The sequence below is a fragment of the Anastrepha ludens genome, chromosome 5 (assembly GCF_028408465.1).
Source record: "Anastrepha ludens isolate Willacy chromosome 5, idAnaLude1.1, whole genome shotgun sequence".
NCBI classification, from domain to species: Eukaryota; Metazoa; Arthropoda; class Insecta; order Diptera; family Tephritidae; genus Anastrepha; species Anastrepha ludens.
Window position 1 is genome coordinate 124,878,454 of NC_071501.1, and position 25,504 is coordinate 124,903,957.

The window sequence follows — 25,504 nt, forward strand, 5'->3', positions numbered from 1 at the left end:
GTCCTCGATAGCCTCACAAATTCCATCTTTTAGGTCTTGAATCGATCCTGGGCTGTTGGCGTAGGCCTTCTCTTTCACGTGGCCCCAAAGAAAAAAGTCACAAGGTGTTAAATCACAAGATCTCGGTGGCCAATTGTGATCACCTCTTCGAGAGATAACAGCCCCGGAAACTTTTCCCGTAAAAGGTCAATGGTTTCGTTGCTTGTGTGGCACGTAGCGCCTTCTTGTGGAATAAACGTTGTCCAGATCAATACCATCCAATTCCGGCCATAAAAAATCCATAATCATCTCTCGATAGCGCAATTCATCACCAATAACACCTGTTATTGGAAACCCCTTTATTTTGTAAATGTAAGATTTTTACTTTTTGCTGACTTTGAAAGTGGTGTAAGTCCTTTTGAAGTTATTAGAAGTATACTTTTTTGTTAATCATATTAAAAAAAATTATTACATCGGGTCTGTTCATGTAAAAATCATTAATTTTAATTTTTTTAAATATTAATTTCTCAGAATTCGCTCGGAAAAAGAAAAATATCAAAAAAAGCTACATGAACACAAAGCATTAACAATTTACAAGTAAAACGAACAGCTGTTTAAATTGTTGGTGGAAAAAATCACAATAAGTACACATTTTTTCAGTTGAGCTACCTCGTATTAAAAAAAAATAAAAGTAAAGCAAATTAAATGCAAAATAATGAACTTAGCATTACATGATTTTATTTTGCCCACAATAATTTGTTAATTTGTTTCATTTCCTCATCGCTGTCACATGAAGAACATTCTATTAGCAATTGTGTTGTGGTGGCAATCTCAGCTTTCTTCATATTTTCCTTGTTACCGTCTATGCTGAATGTATGTATGTATTTATATTGCCAAATTAGTTGATAACCACGAAATACAAGCATAAAACACAAAAGATACCTCAAGGCTTTGTCGATTTGTGTTCCGTAAACTGCAGCAACAGAGACTGGAGGCTGTGACTCAGAAGTACATACCTCTATATCATTGGACGATTGCTATTTAATATAAATATAATAAATCTTATAAATTTTACCTAAAATATATTTACTCACATTCTTCAATTCGCAAATTGTAATTCGTGTTTTTTTTTAGTTTGCGATCAGCTGTTTTTCTCACTTGCAAATTCCTACAAGTAAAACTTTCTCCAGTGAAAACTTGCAATTTCCCCTCAAAATGAAATGCCATTTTGCTCTCTCACTTTCCCCTACTTTGTTTTCTAGCCACATGAACAGTGAAACTTGATAATTTGTAACAATTTTTACAAATTATTTGCTTCATGAACACACCTACTATAAATTGCAATCAATTTAATATTGAAAAGGTACAAAACTAATGTAATAGCATACATCCATATTTTTCAAATTATTAATATGCAAAACCTTTAATATTTCCATACTTATTATACACTTACGCCACTTTCTACGAAAACGGCTTATACATTAAAAAATAAATGGAAACCATATTTTCGCTGAACGTATCATTGAAGAAATTGGTAAGGCATCGCTTTGAAATAATGAAACAATTTTTAAGGTATCAAAATAAGCAGCGAAATTTTCATCAAAGGAAAAGGACATTCTGAAATCTTTTTATCCACCTACATAGATATGTAAACGAAATAAACCATATAAAAGGATAAACGTTGAGTGTTATTGATATTGATTAAGATTTATATTAGGCAGGAGTTCGTTCAGGGGTAGGCGTTGTCTGTGAGGTAAGACAGACTTATTTTTTTATTTATTTATTTAGTGATTCAATCCTAACACAGCAAGACTAAGCCCACTTATTTATTAGGGCTAGTCACAACAGCTTACAATTTTCTTGATAAAATTTACATAGATAAAATTTACATTTAAGTTACAAAAAAGAAAGAAAACCAAGTTGGCAATTAAAGAAACGAGAAAAGTTAATTATGAATTAATATTTCTCGCTTGGTGTTAATATCTCTCTGAAGTTCGGATCTGAATGTTTTCATGCTACTTATAGATACTAAATTTTGGGGAAGAGCATTTCAAAGTCGAGTCGCATGCATCAAAAACTGAAGTTTTGGCGTTAGTGTTTTGTGTCTAACAGCGAAATGCTTAGAGTCTCCCACTAAATTCGTGGCAGTTACCACTAGGTACTTCCGAGTAGTAGATTTTCTGCAAAAGTAAGAGGTAATTGAACCAAAGATGATAGATATCAGGTTTGCTCGGAGAGACTTGGTCATCGGGCATGGTGTGTCCGATACCAGACTGTTATTCGGCTCTCAGCGAATTTGACAGAATCGGCCGTTGAGCTAGCGTAGCAGGCGCTACGAATTAGTTTCTTTACAAAAAAACTAAGACGAACGAAAAAAATTAGCACAATGTCTAAACAACTACTAATTGGACGAGTGGGTGAATACGTGTAAAAAGAGTGGGCAGAATTTGGCTGACGAATCACCCCGTGACGTGGCAACCGAAGTTCCCCCAAAATTTTGGTTTTCGCCATAGATGTTGTTCAAATCTATAATGTATCATCCTTGGTCATTTAGGTTCTATCTGCGGTTTCTTCAATTCCTGTTAAAAGCGATCAGCAGTTCGCAGAGGTCAAAGTCAGTAATCAGTTGTCAGTGGAAATTGAAAGTTTTCGCCTTTTATCGATTTGTGTCGCAGTATTTTCCCACATTTATTTAACATTGTTTCCTTTTACTATTTAAATCTACCATACATATGATTTTGCAATCTGTTTTTTCTTTTGCTTTTTTACTATTTTTTTTTTTTTTAATATTTACAAAACCGTAGAAAAATTGACAAAAAGTAACCTGATTTTTTAGCCACTTTAAACTTGCACTTTATTGTACCAAAATTCAATGTGCAATAAAACTGCCTACTCGAAATTTTTCTGAAAATTCTGATAAAAAAGGGTGAAATTGTGATGATAATTTGTTGATTTTTTCAAGCTTGCACAATATTTGAAACTTGGATTTATGTGGTTTTTGTAGTAAAATGAACTATATTTTTACAAAAAAAAAACCACTTTTTATTTAAATAAAAAGCAAAGAAATATTCAATACTTGTCAATATAATACATATAAATTTTAAGCTAAGTTCATTTTTTTCTTTGTCAGCTGAAAATTTAATAGGTTAGGTTGTTAGCCTACACATATTTCACTCTAGCGCTAATTTTCAAAGTATAAAAATGTGATATTTCACTAAATCTGTTTAGGAGAAAGAAACGTATTTATTTATGAAATGAAACTTATTTCTCAAGCTCCCCCAAATTTGTAGATATAGAAGCACCTCCTTATTTGAACGGCAACCTCCGGTTTATTAACAGCTAAAATCTGCGCCGGGTATATAAAACTCGATATACGACTTTTCCATACTTCTTTGATAAAATTTGCATTAATAAAGGCCACTTTGCATGCCAGACTGTTTTTTAATGCAACTAAAACAAAATTAGTTCGCCGCTCTTTCTTTGCAATTCTCTTTATCAACTGCAAGCAATCTGCAATTATTGTCTCATTTTTTATTACTTTATTGGCTTTGATTTAAAATCTCTTTGGCTTGTTTTCCTACAACAAATACAATATGTGGATATTGACAATAAAATATTGCAACATGACAATACGCCAATTATGCACTTCAAAAAGACCGACAACAATGACAGAAACATTTTAACTGACAGTTTTATGAGGTCACACATACACACACACCCACAAAGAAACCTGCTTGAACCCCGAGATTGACCGAGCCACAGGTGTCAACCAACTAACTGTTGCCACTTACAATATCCATTCGCTACGTTTGCCGCTGCTGCTGCTCATATGACTGCAGCAATTGTTGCTTGCCACAGACGATTTCCTTGCACCAGACAGAAATTTGCGCAGCATTGAGTGATGGAAGCAATGACAGTCGAATGGCTAAACGGCAGGGGCAACAGCAGCGCTGAGCCAGTGGGTTGGTCAGTGGCTTCGCTTCGCCACAACCGTTATGCAGAGATCGTGGCGCTGGCAATCAACGACTACTGCGAATCGGCGAACTCCGGCGCGAATATTTGCATTGATTTCATTGCTACCTGCGGCAACAACAACGCCTTCTGTTCTGCCATCCGTGGCAAGTCAGTTATGTTGCATGGATTTTTTTCATTTATGCATTTTTGTTTGCTCGTTTGTGGTACGAGTTTTTTGATTTAATGTTAATCTTTTGAACTCGAATTTTTATGCGTCCGCTAAACTGGACAGACGAACATGGCAGCGCGCAAGGCATGCAGATTAGCTGGAGAAACAGCAGCTTATTTTATCTTTTCTCCATTTATTGAAATAATCTATGTGCACCAAGTGTAGCCATACATACATACATACATTTGTGCATACTCGTACCTGGTCGAGAAGGTGTGCAATATTTGCAACTTTCAACCAGCTATCGAGCTTTCGCATGAAAAAATTCATTAAAGGTCAAAAACATCCAATGAAAATTTAAATATTTAAACTCTTCCTTTTTCATCAAATATTTGAGCTAACAAATTTCTACACGCAGTTGTGTGCTCAGTTTTGTGGAGAAGATAGAAAAGGTTGGCTGGTGCGCAAATTCTTCCGATTGGTCAATAACCTGATTACATGGAAAAATGTGAGTTATGAATTATCAACAATTTAATGAAAATTTCTAGAATAAAGTGAAAGTAAACAAAAGAAGTTAGAACGAGGGTAATGCAATAAGTTCCTGGAAATTGGAACCGATGACGTTAAAATAAAAGTTAAAAAGAGTATTCGCTATGTTGCTGGATTCGCTAAATGTTTCGGTTTTGCGCCGCTTCGTAGCGGTGGACGAAACATGGCTCCCAACACAGCGATGAAAGCTGAAAAAAGCCAAGAGTCCCTCAGCCTATCAGCCTTCAAGATAGTAGCGACTGTTTGAATGACTACAGGTGGAGCCACTCACATCGAAGGTAATCGAAAGGTAAGAAAAAAGTTAACACGTCCAGTAGCAAATATTTTGGGTTTCTATTTGAAACCGATTCTTTAGTAAAAGGCGAAAATTCAGAAAAGTCAAGGTTGTCGCCGTAGCCGAGGGGCTCTATTCATGACTACCGTTCAGGAGGGCGTAGGTTCGAATCTCCGTTCATAAAACATCAAAATGATAGAAAAATAGCGGTCTAAAAGCGCTCGCTCCTCGGCAGGCAATGGCGAATCGCCGAATGTATTTCTGCCATGATAAACCTCCTCTATAGGGATGTGGGACTCTTGATTTATGGAACAACATCAATACACACATCGCAAATAGGAAAAGGAGCTCGGCCGAACACCGAAGTAATAATTGGCCGTATTTGTTGAGAAAAAAGTTCTTTTTCGCGAAGTTATTGCCCTGGTGCACAAGTCCGAAGGCCAATAGCAAAATTGCACGAATTAGGTTGCGAGCTGCTCCCTCATCTGGCATAATATCCAAATCTAGCTTTTTGTGATTATCTGTTGATTCTAAATTTTAAGAAATGCTCCTTTTAAGTATGCCGAGAAATTGTATTACTTCGAGGGCCTCAAAAACTTCCAATAGTTTCATAAACGGCATGCAATATCGAGCTAAAATGAGACTACGTTAAAAAATAGTAGTTTTTTTATGCGAGCAGAGTGTCTGTTCTACATTTTCAGGGGCTTATTGAGCCACTCTCATTTAAGTTAGAATTTACTAACAAAATTATATGTGCATGGGTATGTTGTATATTTTTGTTTAACTCGTTCAATATTAAATTCCTGCCTCACACTCCATTGGCACCAAATATATACGAGAGAGCCACAAAAGTGTGTATTTAAGCTGGGACTATCCTCTTTCGCGGCAAAAAATGCAAATCGCATACTACCTGCTAGAGTATCAAAATTTGGATCACTTTATCTATACTAATATTATAAAGAGGAAAACTTTGTTTGTTTGTTTGTTTGTTTGTTTGTAACGAATAGGCTCAAAAACTACTGGACCGATTTTAAAAATTCTTTCACCATTCGAAAGCTACATCATCCACGAGTAACATGGATTACATTTTATTTTGGAAAAAAATATGGTTCCGTAAGATATTTAGATTTTTCGGACACAAACTGAAAAAAATCTTATATATAAAATAAAGTCAACTTTTTGTGTGTGTTCGCTAACCGGCCGTGTCTGCACCGAATTAAACCAAACTTACACACATTGTTAAGAAGGTATTGAAGATGGTTTCCGTATAGTTTGGATACCTATTGGTGGATAGGGCTCGAGATATAGGTCAAAACGTGGACCCGGGTAACCTTCGGATGTGTATGTATAATATGGGTATCAAATGGAAGCTGTTGGTGAATGCTTTAGTTCAGAGTATTTTTCATGCCACTCCGTTACTAGGGTCTCGAGATAGAGACCAAAACGTGGACCCTAGAATGTGTTTGTACAATATGGATATCAAATGCATTCCAAATGCGGTATATGTCGGACGTGTTTTTCTTATCGCTCTGTATTTTTGCTATACAAAAGTTATTTTCGACATAATATAAAATGGCATTTTAGTGTTAATATCAAAAATTAAAAGACAGTGACTTTAAGCTATATTTATTATAGTCTGAACTAAATTCAAATTAGTGTAAATAAAAAACTAAATAAAAAACAAGACAAATATGCCGTGTGTATGTGGACAAAAAGTTGATCGTCCTCAACTGAAAGTGCAGTGTGCTGAATGTCAAGAGTTCTTTCACCTTGATTGTGTTGGTTTACTACAGGCAGATGTGGATTTCTTGCTCTCATCTGATAAACCGTATCTCTGCAAGACCTGCTCTGCTGATAGACGCTCTTCCATTAGGTGTCAAACTTTATCAGTACTTTCGGCCGAAACAAAAAATAAAAATCATGATGATACAAATGTGCACAATAATAAGCAACAAATTTCAAGAACTAATTATGCTTCCAATGCTCCGATCTCTAGAACTCTGGGTGATCTTAATTCGCTTTCAAATCATACTGGCCTAGATTTCTGTTCCACAAAGAATCACTTCAAATTGGTTCTAAATGAATTGTTGAACTAAATTCTTAGTATTAATCTAATCTTCTTCTGTAAATTATAAAAAATGTATTCTTTTTCTTTCACTTATTACAATTGAAACTAGTTAATTATAAGTTTAATTTTACTTTGATTATTTTATTCAGCATTAATCTGTTTTCATAGTCTGTAAGAAATACTGTATTTTTTAGACTATTAATTAATTAAATAAATTGAAGCTGTTGGTGAATGCTTTAGTACAGAGTATTTTTCATGCCGCTCCGTGACTAGGGTCTCGAGATATAGGTCAAAACGTGGACCCGGGTAACCTTTGGTTGTGTATGTACAATATGGGTATCAAATGAAAGCTGTTGATAAGTGCTTTAATACGGGGTAATTTTCATACCTATTGATGACTAGGGTCTGGAAATATATGCCAAAACGTGGACCCGCCGTGTCTTTGCACCGAATTAAACCAAACTTACACACATTGTTAAGGAGGTATTGAAGATGGTTTCCGTATAGTTTGGATACCTATTGGTAGATAGGGTTCGAGATATAGGTCAAAACGTGGACCCGGGTAACCTTCGGATGTGTATGTACAATATGGGTATCAAATGGAAGCTGTTGGTGAATGCTTTAGTTCAGAGTATTTTTCATGCCACTCCGTGACTAGGGTCTCGAGATAGAGACCAAAACGTGAAGCCTAGAATGTGTTTGTACAATATGGATATCAAATTGAAGCTGTTGGTGAATGCCTTAGTACAGAGTATTTTTCATGCCGCTCCGTGACTGGGGTCTCGAGATATAGGTCAAAACGTGGACCCGGGTAACCTTTGGTTGTGTGTGTACAATATGGGTATCAAATGAAAGCTGTTGATAAGTGCTTTAATACGGGGTAATTTTCATACCTATTGATGACTGGGGTCTCGAAATATATGCCAAAACGTGGACCCGACGTGTCTTTGCACCGAATTAAACCAAACTTACGCACATTGTTAAGTAAGTATTGAAAATGGGTTTCGTAAAGTTTGGTTGTAATTCGGAGCACTGGCAACGGGTACAGCGTTCTTTTGAACCAGCCATAATGTCGCTTACTTTTTTAACGCTTGGGGCGGAACTGAACTGTCAAATTGACAGTGTGAGTTACAATGGGTCTATATTTCTTTCTGATTTGGATGCCATAAGGAAAAAACGTAAGTGCAACATGTAAAAATTGTTTGTGAATTTTTTTGGAGTGGATTTTGGAACAGTGAATAATTTCTTACGAAATTTGAGAATTTAATGTGAAATCCGAATGAAATTATGTGTTCGTGAAAAAAAAATTTGTTTGGTTTTTTTTTTGAAAAATATAAATGGATAATGGTTAAAAAAGCTCCAATGCTTAATAAAACATATAAATTGAAACGAAAAATTCATGGATGATCAGGAAAAAAGACGATTGTTTATTCATATGTGTTGATTTGAAATTTAAAAACAATCTTCTTTTTTCCTGATTTTCAATTTATATTTTATATTTACTCAAAAACAAATAGAAAAACAAAAAATATTGTTTATGCCAAAGCGCTTGAATAAAGAATAAAGAAATAAATAATATGAAAATCATATATTTTCTGTTCTAAACCATATCTATTCTATTTTAGTGTGCCCAGCGAAGGGGGCCGGGTTTGCTAGTTGAAAATATACATATGTATTTAGGAGGTAGGCAGGTAGTTCAAATGGTTAAAGTACCCGTCTGGCACTCACCAAGTAGCACCGAAGTGCCGGTTTGATAACATTTTAATGGGGATTAAATGGTAAACCTAACTTTTCCGCGTGTGTGCCGATCGTCCAATGGCCGGTAAACACAGTTACGAGTTTGGAAATTGAATGACGAGAAGTATCCAGAACTTTCGGCGCCCGCGTCTATTGTGCTGGGGCCAAGGATTTTCGAAATAGCACACAAAGAAATGGAGTTCCATTTGTTCTGCGCATTTCTGAGAAATAATTTGTGCAAATTCCCTTCAATAACAGCCCAGGGTATCCCGATGTCTGCGTAGGAGATCTCTGTGTCCAATTCAGTCGACCCCTTCTTGGAAAGCTCGTCAGAAATTTCATTTCCCTTTATGTCCTGGAATCCAGATTAAACAAAGAAGTGTTACCTGCACACCCAAGAGATTTGATATCCTCCTTACAGGAATTGACTAGTTTGGATCTGCACCATGGCGTCGTCAGTGCCTTGATTGCAGCATGACTATCGGAAAAAATGCTAATAGCTCCCCTCGCTTCCAAGTCCCTAAGCATTTTTCATGTCTCTGTCAGTAAGGACAGAGGTACCAGCATCGATACAGATTTTCCCCTTTGTTCCAATCCTACCTACTTCGAAAGATTGCCCTGACGTGATCCTCGAACTCCAGCTTGCGGATGGAGAGATCTGTACGATGTTCAGGGAAATGCGGCGTTAACTGCCTAAAAATATTACCAAGTCGCTTGAGAGATTGGCACCAGAATCTCAGAATTTTCCAATAGATAGCGCTGAGGCCGAGATATCTCTGAAAATCGTAGTTATGGCTCAATTTCGTTCAAATTTAATTACAAAAATATTATATTAAACCCAAAAATAACCATTCATGAAAGCTGTAACTAATGCTAAGAAGGCAGCAGAGAACCCAGGCAAGACTGCAGAACCCCGATAAGCAGACTTCAGCGGTATTAAGCACTCATAGGCCCTCCGAAAGCGATGAGAAAGCAAAAAGTGAGGTAGAAGATAACTATTCAAAACCTTAGGTTAGAAGACGGGGTAAGTTTCGCGTAAATATAGCACTCTGAAGGTTTGTTATTAGGTCATAAAATATATCAATGATGATCTTTGATCTGTTAAATATTTCCAAAGTCAAACATTTCAAATACTTCAAAAATGGAATACATTAACACAACTCCAGTCGTTTTGCAATAAAATATTCCATTAATAAAATTGTAAAAGCCAGACTTGAGGTGTCCAGAAAATATAATTACAATTTTTAATTGCCGTTTCCTCAAACGTCGCAATCTGTTAACAGCTTCAATTTGTTTTACAGCGCAATTTATTAAAGATTCTATTGAAAATTTTGCCTTCAAATCTACAGATGGACTTTGCTCGCATACAAATCATTTGGAATTTGAAAATACTAAAATTGAAATTAACTAGCAGATGGTTTAATATGCAGACATGCACACATTCTCTTGAGTGAGACATAACCTAGTCAGCAGTTGAAAGCCGATTGGGTGAATGCATCTCAAAGCAATTTTCACTATTAGCAGTAACAAAAGTCTCTTGTGTAATGGAAATTCATCGCTGGGTGTTAAGTAAATATGCAGGTGTATTTGTGTGCGTGCGTCGGCTATCATATTAAAAAACACTGCTACCGGATTTACCTCCGACTGTCTGGCGCACTGATTAAAGTGCCACATCGAATGTATCAAAAAGCAAAAGCAAAGTGTGGCATGAATGCTGCCACAGGCTTAAGCTCATTTGTATTATCAATCATGCGAAATAAGCCAATAACAAACCAAGAGTTAAAGCCTATTGACGATGCTGGTTGTTGAGAGTGCGACCCACTGGCAGCCGGTGGTCGTGCAATTTTCAACGAAAAGGCAAATGGATGATTTTTGTTTTAAGTAAAAATTGCCAATTCAAGTGCGCAGATGCAATTTATGGCCAGAAATGTGGTCATGCGTGTGTGTGGCAGTTCTTGCTTTAGTATTAAAATACTTCTTTAGTATTAAAATATTTCTTATTTATACAATTCACAAAATACAAAAAAAAAAAAAAATGTGTACGCTAAATGCCACTTGAGGTTGTTTGTGTATAAATATTTATGTAAACAGCGGCATTTATTTATTTATACTCGCATGTGAAGTGCCCTTAAAGGCTCTGCTATTTTCATCGCCCCTTTTGCTACCTATGTTTACTGTGGTAAATGTTCGTATCTCGGTCATTTTAGGTGTTTGTGATTTTATTGTGTTAATTATGTGCTTTTATTATTATTGTTGGTTTCCCCTGAGTTCACATGATTGCTATTGTTGGCGTTGTTTTAGTTGTGCATTCTTCCAGTTCAGTGGATCGTTACATTTCTGTCGTCTTTGGATTGGAGATTTTTCTTCTCTTTTTCTTGCGAACTCTTTAGTGGTTGTTAGTTGTTTTTGATTTTCTTTTCTTTTTGAATCTGTTACAGCATAAAAGCAAAGCAGTTACATTGACACACTTGCAGTGCATAGCTACTCAGAACCTCAGCTTTATTCACTCACTGCAGCCACAAGAAAGGTCGTAACGTTTACCTTCTACGTTAAATCGTTAAATTCTTTCGAATTAAAATAAAATGTAGGTGCTTTGAAGAAGAATATTGAGCTCGGTTATATACATTAATACCCATACGATACATATGCAACCTTGTGTTATTACTGCTTCTCAGCTCTTAGTAAGGCAAAGCTAAAAATTCGTTCTGATTTGCTCAATACATTTTTTTTTTTATATCTGATTACTTCGTGAGGCGAAGGCCTATTTTTTTGTTACCAAGAAAAAAATGTTTATGCTCGTGAAAATATAGATTTTATATGAAATGGCTGCATACCAAGCTTTTAATTTTATCATTAATTTAATATTTGGAAGGCGTTTAAAGTTTCAAAGGAAAAACCTGAACAGAGATATCAGTTGCGTATACTTTATTTCTTAAGAGAAAAATTCAACAATTTTTTTACATATTTATGAATACTGAAGAATGAACAATTTTTTTTTTACATTTTTATGAGCACTGTGCAGGAAGAATGAAGTTTAGATGTTGCTTTAAAATAAAACATGTAAAAATTTAGATTCTTTCAAATTGTTTTAAGACATTATTTGTGAATAAACTTAAATTCGTAACAGCAGATCTACCCCTAACAAAGATGCAGATCGGGCGATAATTTTGGACATCCGACTTGCTTTCAGACTTACTTCTGCTCCAATATGAACGAGACTTTATCAATAAAACGGTCCGCGGATAACATATGGCAAAAATATTTTTTTTGTTGGATAGTAGGACTGTTATAATCTTACATGGCAAATTTCAGCGTGATATTTCACATAGTTTGTTTTCTGTGCTACTGTAAACAAGTCAAGCTCGAGTGTGTTTTTCGAACTTAACGATGTTCAAGTTGAACAAAGAATTTGTTTGAAATTTTGTTATTCCAACAAAATTTCGGCTTCAGACGCCTTAAAAATGTTGCAGACAACCTATGGGGACTCTGCTCTATCGCGTGCACGTGTTTTCCAGTGGTACAAATCGTTCAAAGAGGGCCGTACATCGGTTGAAAACTTGCCTCATGAACGTCGTCCAGCAACATCAGTAAACGACGAAAACATCGGAAAAGTAAAGGAAATTGTGCTTGAAAATCGCCGTGTGACCGAAAGAGAGATAGCTAGCGAACTGAGCATATCAAATGGATCCGTTCATACTATTATTCATGATGTCTTGGGCATGAGACGAGTGTCCGCGCATCTTGTTCCAAAATTGTTGAATTTTCTTCAAAAAGAACAACGCAAAACTGTCGCTAAGGAAATGCTCGCCATGACTGATACGGACATCCGGCACATCATAACTGGTGACGAGACTTGGGTTTATGACTATGACGTCGAAACAGCCCAACAATCATCGGAATGGCGCTCCCCGGAGGAGCCGAAACCCAAAAAACCACGCCAAAGTCGCTCAAAAATTAAGGTTATGCTGACTGTTTTTTTTCGATTACGAAGATGTGGTGCACTCGGAGTTCCTTCCGCAAGGCCGATGGGTTAACGCTGAATATTATTTAGACGTTTTAAAGCGTTTGCGCGAGAACATTCGTATTAAAAGGAAGAAATTGTGGGACAACAAGTCATGGTTCTTGCATCACGATAATGCACCAGCTCACACATCACGTCTTGCTCGCGATTATTTGAACAAAAATAATGTTAATATCGTTCCGCAATCACCGTATTCAGTCTCGTTCATATTTGAGCAGAATGGATGTATCGCTATGATAAAAGATTTTTTCTAATGAGCTATATTTATTAAAACAAAAATTAAAAACTTTATAAATAAAACAAATTAAGTGAATAAAAAATTAATAAAATAAACTACAAAAGAAAATGAATTAAGTCAATAAAAGAATTTTAAAAAGCAAATAAATAAAAAATAAATAAATAAAAAAAGGTGTTAAATAAAAAAATTTAGTAAATAAAAAGACTTTATAAAGAAAACAAATTGAATAAAAAAATTAAGCAAATAAAAAAAAATTAAATAAATAAACAGAATTAAATAAATAAACAAAATTCATAAGTAAAAATTTTATAAATAATAAAAAAAATAAAAAAATTAAGTAGATAAAAAAAATTTTAAATACAATTTAAAAAAAATTTAATTAAGTCAATAAAAGAATTTTAAAAATTAGATAAATAAAAAAAAAGTTAAGCAAATAAAAAAGAATTAAATGAATAAACAAAATTAAATAAATAAAAAATGTATAAATAATAAATAGTTAAATAAAAAATATAAATAAATAAAATTAAATAAATAAAAATTTATAAATAATAAATAGTTAAATAAAAAAATATAAATAAATAAAACAAATTAAATAAATAAAAAAAAATTAAATTAATAAAAAAACTAATAAATAAAAAAAATTTAAAAAAATAAGAAAAAAGTATAAATCAAAAAACTTTAAGTAAATAAAAAATTAATAGGAAACAACAATCTTCTCCACTGCAAACAATAACTTTAAAAGGGGAATCTTTACTTCTATCAGATTCAGCTAAATAGATAGGAAAAGATAGGAAGTTGAGTTGGAAATTGAACATTGAAAACAGATGTAAAAAAGCTTTCATAGCTCTTTATACTTGTAAAAAAGCTATAGGCAAAACCGGGGGTTTTTCACCTCGGATCATTTATTGGATATATACCTCGATCATCAAACCGATACTCTTCTACGGTGTGGTTTTATGGTGGATAGCGCTCGAAAAACGGTGTAGAGTAGCCACAATTGATCGAGTCGTAAGAACGGCCTGCCTTCTAATAACAGGATGCTTAAGCACAACACCTACTAGGCTGTAAATACGTTGCTTCACTTGTTCCCTATCGATCTGGCTGGCAAAGCGACTGCAGCGAAAGCAGCGACACGCATGAATGCTATATCGAAATGGAATAAGTATATTGACCGACATAGACTATCATGTAAGTCTCCCATCACCACCCTAGCTATTCTCCTTTTCACTCCCAACTAGGGAATAATGGAAGGCAAATCTTACCGAAATCGATGGCCCTCTGATTATACTCGTATATACAGATGGTTCAAAACAAGACGGTAAAGTGGGATTTTGAATATTTTCCAATTCTCCTCACATCAATCTATCATTTAGATTACCCGACTACTGAAGTGTATTCCAAGCGGAGAATATCACTAGAGGATATCCGCTTTATCTCTTAACGAAATAAGTGTTCAGAATTCTGTCCAAGTTATCTGGATACCGGGTCACAGTGAATTCGAAGGAGGGAAGGAAGCTCGAAAGAGCTGGAGCTGCGCAATCAAATGTTAGTACCCACAAACCACATTCCGCTCTCAACATGTAGAATGATCATTGATCGAGAATTTCACATTGCTGATCGGAGGTGGCGAGTGGAAACTATTTGCGTTACGACCAGACAAGTCTGGCCATCTTACAATCTGAAACAGACAAAAACCCTTATAAGTCGAAACACGAACTAAGGCATATAATATCTCTTATCACCGGCCACTGCCTTTTGGGCACTCATGCACGTTGGCTCGGGGTTACTCAAAACGACCTGTTCAGATACTGCGAGGACGAAGATGAGTAAGTATCGAGCAGGCATTTGCTGTGCAGTTGTCCCGGCCTAGCCAGAAGTCGACTCGCTCTTCTAGGCTCTCCAACAATTGACAATCTTTCAGTACTCTCGAACCTGAAAATCGAGTCTCTCATAAAATTCTCGAAACGAATTACATACAATTAATACAAATCTCGGTTAGGTGGGGAAATTATATAATATAATGAGCTCTAGGGCAACACATCGGACCCAACTTGCGGTCTATGTGGCACTCCGATCCCACTTTACTCCCTTAAACCAACCAACCAATTAAAAAATTAAATAAATAAAAAAATTAAATAAGTAAAGTAAAAAAGTAAAAACAAATAATAAATAATTAAAAAAAAAATAAAATAAAATAAAATAAGTAAATAAAAAAAAAACAGAAATAAAAAAATTAAATTAATAAAAAAAAATTAAATACATAACACATATTAAGTAAATAAAAGAATTTTAAAAATTAAATAAATAAAAAACTTAATAAATAAAAAAATTTAATTAGAAAAAAATTGTATAATTAATAAATAAATAAAAAAATTAAAAGATAAGAAAATATGTATAAATCAAAAAACTATAAATAAATAAATAATTAAATAAATTAAAAAATGTAAATAAATAAAATATTAAATAAATAAAATAATTAAATAAATAAAAGATAACTGAATAAAGGTTTGCAATATGTTTGTTGCGCTGCTATTATTGTGATCGCAAGTGTATATATTTCTACAGGTGTATATACATATATTTATATGTTGTTGTATCTTTATTATAAATACATCTGCCTTATATCGCTTGCACATCGCGTTGTGCGCGTGTCCAATAATTGGAACGTAACAAATTAGACTTTTGCCTCCGAAGACTTCTTATTAATCGCATTTTTTTCTAATACTTCAGCTACTGAAATTGTGCTATCAAACTGTTTTTAAATTTTTTTTCTTTGTTTCTTGCTTTCAACTTTTCTCACTTCGCTGCATTTGCAACTCAACACTGCACGTACATACATATGCGCATGTGTGGATACACACACCTACAGGTGCATAGTAAATAGGTTCCCATTCCACAGCTTAAGTAATTATGCACAGTTAGTGGCGTGTAATCAGTCCGTAAAGGCAAATGTTGTTAACAGTAGCTGGCTGCGGTTAAATGCGCCCAAGCATACCGAGCCTATATACAAACATTTTTTTTCTTACACACATACACGCATATGCAGATACTTGCAGAATTTTGTTAAAACAACATATTTGGCATTAGTAGTTTTTGCTCTTAGTATTTCAAAGAAAAATTTAGTGTTTCTTGCATTTCGTAATAAGATGAATTCTGGAGTAACAGCCATACGGAATTTTCGCTTTACATATTGCATCGCTTGTTAGATAGAAAGTGTTAAGTAGACTTAAGCTGTTATTACCAGATGCGTGCTTTGCAGATTCAGCAGACCTGCTATTTATTGTTGTGGCACTTCCCGCTGTTATTTTTCTTATTTTAAAGTTTTTTTACATATTTTTCTTCTTTATCTACCACCTCTCATCGCATGTTGCCACGGTCAGCGATGCGCGCCACTACCATCAAATGACCACCGCATTGTTGCGCCATTGCACCGTTGCCCATTGCACAGGAGCAACAACACCAGCAACGCGGCACTACGCATTCAGTGCATGAGAGAAATTAAGAGCGAACACCCAGCTGCAGCTGCATCTGCCGCTGCATAAAAACGATTAATTGCATTTTCATTACTGTAAATTTTGTTGAATGCAGTGATTAAATCGTTTAATAGCAGAAGCTGTAAAAAGTATGATTTCTCACACACAGATATTTCACATACGCACAAACTGTGTCCGTGTGAGTGGGTGTGCTTATGGGTGGCTTATATATAAGGAAGTTTGCGGCTTTTACGCAAGTTTACGCATTTATTTCTAAAAGTCAGCCAACTAAATTGCACAACAGCTCAATTCAACGTTAATTATTTTGGCACCGTGCAACAAAAATTCAAATAAATTAGCTCTTGACCAACAAGGCAAGCAGTATCCAATAGTACAAAATTCCAAGTGCGTAAGTTGGGGAGAGCGTCTGGCTGTAAAAAAGTCAATAATCTCACTTAACTATTCCTCTGCGACCATCAATTGGTAGGACCTAAATACTTGTGGAGCTGAGGCATTTATAACGCTTTCTTCGACATGACTTACCCGGCGGAACCACTAACCTTTAATTCCCTGTGCTACGTTTCTTCAACTGCAAAAGTTGGAATAGGTGGCCGGCTCTTTTATTAATACTTCCCTCGGTATCCGCAGGGGCCCTATGTGATGATCAGGTGCAGATTCCCCTATGCCTATCTTCCTTATTTATTATTTTATTCCTTTATTAATCATAAATTTATATTCTATTCCCAATTGGAAATAAAAAACTATTTAAAAAAACATCATAATTATATACTAGTAGGATTATAGGGCGGAATTAAATGTTCTCCAACGATTTCTGTCAGCCGCTATATGTCTGATTTGGTTCCAGGTGGCGGTGGAAGGACTCTGCGTCGACTTTCTTATAAAGCCATTTTAGCAGCATTTATCGCCTTCCCTCCCCGGAGTAATCCAAACCAATTCCATTTTCGTCTTTTTATTTCGGAATAAATTGGGCAGTGTTTAATAAGCAGAAAAAGGTCCGTATTGGAAACTGTTTTCGGCCAAAAGAGAAGGCGTTGGAGTCGACTTATATGGCCACACACATGCCAGGTCTCAAAACTCTATAGGAGAACCGGTTTTAGGCTGATATTGAAGATTTTAAGTTTTTTTTGTGAAAGGGTGCGAGATCGCCACAGTCTGCTCAGCTTATGAAACGACTACTTGAATTTTGCGCAAACCACAGTCATCATTATATGCGCTTCAACCAACTCGAACTATGAATAAACTGTACAGGTCATCGCAGAAATAGTCCTGTTGAAATCTGAAGGGCATTCTCGAAGTAAAAGGTGATCGCAATGTGCTGAATTGTTGAATGGATTCTGACTTTTTCTATATTTTATTTCTGCAGGTTGATCGTAAGTAATGTCGGTCGACTTAGTCAACCTCAGTAAACTTAGAGTTCTTCATTAATGGAGGGATGACGAAAGAGAACGCGATACTCTACAGGTATGCAGGTTAATCCATCTCTTCTTAGTGGCTTCTCAAATCTTTCCTCAATTCCTGAGGTATTTTAGAGGAGCTTGTAGACTTGGAAGTAACCGTTCCCACAACAGTCGGTTCTAAGTTAGCGGAATGGCACGGATTTATATTCGGCCAAAGACTGTCACTCCAACAGCATTTCCCGTATATGTCTGAGAAATATTAGTACTACTACAAAAACAACTTGGAGTCGACTTCACAAGTCCTGTCTCAAACTCTTTGCTCGCGCACTCGTGTGTTTCTTCATTTTGCGGAACACCATTGATTTCTGGACGCAGATAGGTGGGCCAAGCGCTGTCGATTAGATAGCTGGGATATGTAAAAGATCCGAAACATTCCGCAAGCGATTCCTGGATATAAAGAAAGAAATATAAAGCGTGGCTTTTATTCTTCAAAAAAATACTTTACTGCTACAAGACATTTAATACTTAACGGCGAGGGTGGTTTTCCAGTGGTTTTCAGAATCGAGCATACCACACTTTCTCAAAAAATATTTGGAATGATAGCTCGTGACCAGATATGAATCAAAGTACTTCGATTGCTGTTTTCAGCTTGCATTATCTTCACCACTACCAGGTTGAAGAAATCAACTTGACAAGAAATATTTATTTTGTGCTTTAAAACTTTTCTCTTAAATGAAGCCTTCTTAAGTTCTGAAGCTTCATTCGTGAATGAAATCATACAAAATTATCGGGAGAAAAATTCTGAAATTTATATGACCTTCAACTGTAATACTTGTATCAACTAAGAGCAGTGCTATTAACGGCTGTTAAAATTTCACTGAAGCTCCCATTCTCCGTATACACGAAGTATTTCTGCAAGTACGAACACAATCACAATTGTAAGTAGAAAGCATGGTGAAAAGATTTTCAGACCGTTAGCCGGCTCTCAATGAATTTAACAGAATAACTTGATAGGCTGACGTAGAAGGGGTAATGTATTAGTTTGCTTACGAAAAAACTAAGAATGTGTTAGTGAAATACGTAAAAATTTAACACAAAGACTCTTCGTCGCATCTGAATAATGGCTGATCGGACGTGTGTGTCAATATGTAAGAAATGATCGTGCAGAATCTGGCTGGCGAATCACCCTCGTGTCGTTGCAGCTGAAGTTCCCTTTACAATTTTGTTTTTCACCATATTTATTGGCCAAATCTGGAAAATCTATCGTCCTTGGGTAAAAAGGCTTATTCCCAAATGCTTTTCTAAATTCAGGGTATGGTATAGCAGTTCTATTCATTTTTGAAACTAATTTCATCGCTCTAATATATTTTTATATTAGGCCGGCGTAGCCGAATGGGTTGGTGCGTGATTACCATTCAGAGTTCACAGAGAGAACGTTGGTTCGAATCTCGGTGAAACCAAAATTAAGAAAAACATTTTTCTAATAGCGGTCGCCCCTCGGCAGGCAATGGCAAACCTCCGAGTGTGATTCTGCCAAGAAAAAGCTCCTCACAAAAAAATCTGCCGTTCGGAGTCGGCTTGAAACTGTAGTAACTACATTTGCTTAACAACATCGAGACGCACACAACAAATAGGAGGAGGAGCTCGGCCAAATACCCAAAAAGGGTGTACGCGCCAATTATATATAAAAACAGCCATATAACTTTACGGAATTAAAAATGCTATAAAAAAGAAACTACTCAATATTTTTCCAAACTGTTTTTTTTATTTTGAAGTACAATCTTTCCGGTTAATGACGGAATACAACTTCATTCATATGGCTGTCTCGGCTAGCCATGCACCATCACATACAATCGGTCCAATTTTTCAACATATTTTCGATTGTATGCGGCTGTATTTCAGCTATGACATCGCGTATTGTTGGGAACGACGGTGAACTGATGTTCCTGGTGATTCACGAACACTCTCGGCCACAGCAGCAATATTTTCGGGTGTACGCACGGTTTTTGGTCGGTCACGCGTTGGTTTGTCGCAAAGTAACGCACATACGCTTCACTCGGTGCTTTTCTACTTCCCATTGCCGTACGTAATTTTCGTACACATTCTGCAACATTACCATGATTTTCAAAGTAATGTCGCAATATTTCCAAGCGTTCTTTGAGCGTATACACAACCATTTTCGTTCGTTCGGAAGAATACAACTAATTTTCTGTCAAATCAGATGACAGCTAAGTGTTACCATTCTTCAAATAATACCTAGTTCAAATCCGTAACGATAGATGGCGGGCCCTGTATATAGTCCGCCAGAAACGTCCGGATTTGGGGAAGAACAAAAATTGGCTCCTGCATCACGATAACGCCCCTGCTCACACATCGTTGCCTGTGCGCGACTTTTTGGCCAAAAACAACACACTAATGATGCCACAGCCACACAAAATTCGCGATAGTTTTTGAACACACCTCGTATGTACATACTTACACCTGCATTTATACATATGCAGCTATATACGCACATGACAGGTAAGCCAACATTACTCGTCTCGGGATCCACTTTGGGACATAACTTTTTATGGTAGTATGCGAAAAATTCAATAACAGAAAGCGTCAAAATATGCTTTGAAATAAAACCATCTAAATTTAGTATAAACTGATTCTAAGAATCCCTTGTTTATTAATACAGACCAATCACAAAGTATAGTAGTAGTAGAAACTCGATTCTTACACACCTCGTCACTTGCAACAAAATCTTTTTTTCATTGCGTGCTCATTTTTTGCGACATTAGAAAATTTTTAGCCCGACAGTTGCACATTTTTGCACCTGCACATCGTTTGCAGTGACAAACGCAGAAGGTGTTACCATCTGTGCCGGAATTTTGCCAAGATTCACTTCAATATTTACAGCTGAAGCAGCTGCGTTACTTGAAGCAGTAATCTTTGCCTCCCAAAAATGTAGCAAGCACTTAATTTGCACCGATAGCAAATCCTCAATCGAAGCTATCTTAAACCCCACAAATGACACCCCGATGATAACAAAAATCCGCAATATAATTTCAATATACACAGGTGCAATCAAAATTATGTGGATTCCTGGGCACTCTGGGATAAATGGTAACGAAGAAGCTGACAAGAGAGCGAAAGAGGCGAATAAGGAACCTCTACACACATTTAACTATATCACTTGCAATGACATAAAGATACTAGCGAAAGAACTTGCCGCAGATAACGCAGCAACTAAACGGAACATTTATCAGCATCCTTATAAAAACTTTAACCCCTTTGGGGGAAAAAATACCTACCCTCAATCTGCATTATGTCACCAAGCAAAAACCTTTACTCGACTGAGAATCGGTCACACACTCATGACACATGCCCACCTGCTCAGCGGTTCACCGAAGCCTACATGCCCTTTTTGTGGCTCCAACGAATTTACTACACTTCATCTGATAGATACCTGTCCTTCCTTACGTAATATCAGAACATCCTTTTTCTCAAGCTTCAAACCATCGGAACTGCTCAAACAGACAACGGTATGCAATTTAAATAAGATTTGTGATTATGTATCTAGATGTAAGTTAAGGCTATAAGACACGCTGTCATTTTTTATTATACAAATAGCCGAAGGCCATAGTAGCCAGTCCTTTAGCTCTTTAAGTGGAATAGTTATTTATAATTGTTACTCTTTTAATAAATAAATAAATAAAAAATAGTTTTTCTCTTTATCTTTTGGTCTTTTTACGTTGTATTTTTGAGAATAAAGCTCGGGGAAGTACCGTCGATGCCATTCTGGTAATGAGATTTTTTGAATGGAATCAGCTGAATGATTTGTTATTGCTGACGAAACGACGGTTTTGCGTTAACTTTTACACGGTGTGGTTTCCTAATGACAAAAAGAAAATTGCTGCTCACAATAAATGAAAAAGCTGTTATTCTCAACAAAGTACCTAAATGCGAGAAAATCAGCAATCAAAATATGCTTGGATTGAGCAGGGCAAAACAATGCTTGCTTAATTTGAAATGAAACTTATCACTATATAATGCAATAAAAACAAATAAACTAGAATTGCTATCAGTAAAAATACTTTTTTAATTTGTGTGGAAAGAAACCTCAGTACTTACGACGCCCTCTAAACTTGCACCGAGTCGGTGTAAGTAAAGTAAAAGAAGTTTCTTGGAAGAAAGGCTTTTATTGTAAACAAATTTTGTAAAACATAAATCGGTTCTTACTTCTTTCAAAACGGTGTTTAAATTTTTTGGAATCCTGTAATCAATATGAGCATATCCCGAAATTGGCGGTATCCTGAATTTGGCATCTCTGATGATTCTGTTTTGTGTAAAAAACGAGGAAACTCAATTTTCGATGTTATGCAAAATATTTTTAAAATTTTGTATTTTCATATCTGATTGATTTTCCATAAACTTTGCTTAAAATTCTGTTTGAAATTCAAATTAAAATTAGTTTTTCGTTTTAATTTGCTATTATTTAAGATTTTTATGACATCGTGTTGTGGAAAATTGGGTGAGAATCATACTAATAAGTCACTACAAACAGTGAACACGTAAAACATATTGAAAATGGTTTCATGATTAAAGGAAGATAAAATTTTTTAATTGAAAAAAAAAATAATCGGCAGCATTGGCTACGCTTATTGTCGAGTTAATCTAGGGCACCGCATTACGGCCATAATAATAAGGACACCGCGTTACACCGCCCGAATTATGGCACATCGTTTTGCAGAGTGAGACAAAGCTGTATTGACTCTGTGCTCGTTGCTCTCCACAACAAAGTGTATCACAGCTGAGAGGTTCCGTGCATTACGAGTAGGATCTGAGGTCTACGCATTCATACACATCCCAGGGAACAGTAGCGATCAGTTCTGAGTCTCTAAAAGGCCATTGTTGTTGAGCCGAGTTGGCCGAATCTTTATCTGTTTTTCTTTTCGATTCAATTTTAAGAGTTTAATTAATTTAATTCAATTAATACTTAAACAAAGCGAACAATTCAAAATTCACTACAAAGGTGAGTTAAAAGGTCCCTATAGTTTAGAACAGACACTGTGGCTATCTAAAATCTAACAGTTTTGTGTTTGTCAGACTTTTATGAGCGGTTTCATAAAAATTGGAAACAGTAAAATTTATGTGCCTTTCAGATCCTATTTCTTGAAGTGAAAACCCATTACGCAACCCTAAGAAACCCAAGTACCCCATTATCGCGACTTTTCTCCAGGGATTGATTCACTCAAATTTGAAGCGCTCGTATAGTCGCCGAACCGATACCGAACATTCTGGCCACTCGACAGAGGTCAGCACTCAAAAAATGGTACATAATATGATAATATGATATAGAGCGATAGAGAAGTGAAGTTTTTATGAAAACTTGAAGGGGCTACAGGCCATTGATATGAATCACTTATTGCAGTTTTGCATAAATATTTGGATATGAAAAGTTAATTCGCCGGGTTGGCTCACAATTGACAACAAACGAGATTCTTTGATAGCTTGAAGGGAGGATTTGGCGAGATAAACCGTGGGTAAAATATGAATTCACCACAACACACCAGAAACCAGTCCAGATGATGGGTACTTCGTGATGAATTGTTCACCTGTCGATCGAAAAGGCTTTGGCGACAATTCTTTGGGATCTCATAAATTAGCTTGAAATGATTAAAACGATCAGCAAAGATCGAGTCGACGACAATTTGAAGAAAAAATAAGTACGTTTTTACATAAAACTAGCAAACCCGGGCCCCTTCGCTGGGCACACTAAAATAGAATAGATATGGTTTAGAACAGAAAATATATGGTTTTCATATTATTTATTTCTTTATTCTTTATTCGAGCGCTTTGGCATAAACAATATTTTTTGTTTTTCTATTTGTTTTTGAGTAAATATAAAATATAAATTGAAAATCAGGAAAAAAGAAGATTGTTTTTAAATTTCAAATCAACACATATGAATAAACAATCGTCCTTTTTCCTGATCATCCATGAATTTTTCATTTCAATTTATATGTTTTATTAAGCATTGGAGCTTTTTTAACCATTATCCATTTATATTTTTCAAAACAAAAAACGAAAAAAATTTTTTTTTCCACGAACACATAATTTCATTCGGATTTCACATTAAATTCTCAAATTTCGTAAGAAATTATTCACTGTTTCAAAATCCACTCCAAAAAAATTCACAAACAATTTTTACATGTTGCACTTACGTTTTTTTCTTATGGCATCCAAATCAGAAAGAAATATAGACCCATTGTAACTCACACTGTCAATTTGACAGTTCAGTTCCGCCCCAAGCGTTAAAAAAGTAAGCGACATTATGGCTGGTTCAAAAGAACGCTGTACCCGTTGCCAGTGCTCCGAATTACAACCAAACTTTACGAAACCCATTTTCAATACTTACTTAACAATGTGCGTAAGTTTGGTTTAATTCGGTGCAAAGACACGTCGGGTCCACGTTTTGGCATATATCTCGAGACCCTAGTCATCAATAGGTATGAAAATTACCCCGTATTAAAGCACTTATCAACAGCTTTCATTTGCTACCCATATTGTACACACACAACCAAAGGTTACCCGGGTCCACGTTTTGACCTATATCTCGAGACCCCAGTCACGGAGCGGCATGAAAAATACTCTGTACTAAGGCATTCACCAACAGCTTCAATTTGATATCCATATTGTACAAACACATTCTAGGCTCCACGTTTTGGTCTCTATCTCGAGACCCTAGTCACGGAGTGGCATGAAAAATACTCTGAACTAAAGCATTTACCAACAGCTTCCATTTGATACCCATATTGTACATACACGTCCGAAGGTTACCCGGGTCCACGTTTTGACCTATATCTCGAGACCCTATCTACCAATAGGTATTCAAACTATACGGAAATCATCTTCAATACCTACTTAACAATGTGTGTAAGTTTGGTTTAATTCGGTTCAAAGACACGGCGGGTCCACGTTTTGGCATATATTTCGAGACCCTAGTCATCAATAGGTATGAAAATTACCCCGTATTAAAGCACTTATCAACAGCTTTCATTTGATATCCATATTGTACAAACACATTCTAGGGTCCACGTTTTGGTCTCTATCTCGAGACCCTAGTCACGGAGCGGATGGAACTACTCTGAACTAAAGCATTCACCAACAGCTTCCATTTGATACCCATATTGTACATACACATCCGAAGGTTACCCGGGTCCACGTTTTGACCTATATCTCGAGACCCTATCTACCAATAGGTATCCAAACTATGCGGAAACCATCTTCAATATCTTCTTAACAATGTGTGTAAGTTTGGTTTAATTCGGTGCAGACACGGCCGGTTAGCGAACACACACAAAAGTTGACTTTATTTTATATATAAGATTTTTTTCAGTTTGTGTCCGAAAAATCCAAATATCTTACGGAACCCTATTTTTTTTCCAAAATAAAATGTAGTCCATGTTACTCTTGGATAATGTAGTTTTCTAATGGTGAAAGGATTTTTAAAATCGGTCCAGTAGTTTTTGAGCAATGACAAACCTCCGAGTGTATTTATGCCATGAAAAAGCTCCTCATAAAAATATCTGCCGTTCGGAGTCGGCTTGAAACTGAAGGTCCCTCAATTTGTGGAACA

At 35.8% G+C, this 25,504-nt stretch overlaps 1 protein-coding gene across 1 annotated transcript in view; it reads left to right on the forward strand.

Moving 5' to 3' along the window:
* LOC128865328 (probable ATP-dependent RNA helicase ddx42) overlaps nucleotides 1-25,504 on the forward strand; it is a 147,301-nt gene that overhangs the window by 121,294 nt on the left and 503 nt on the right. The window lies entirely within an intron of this gene.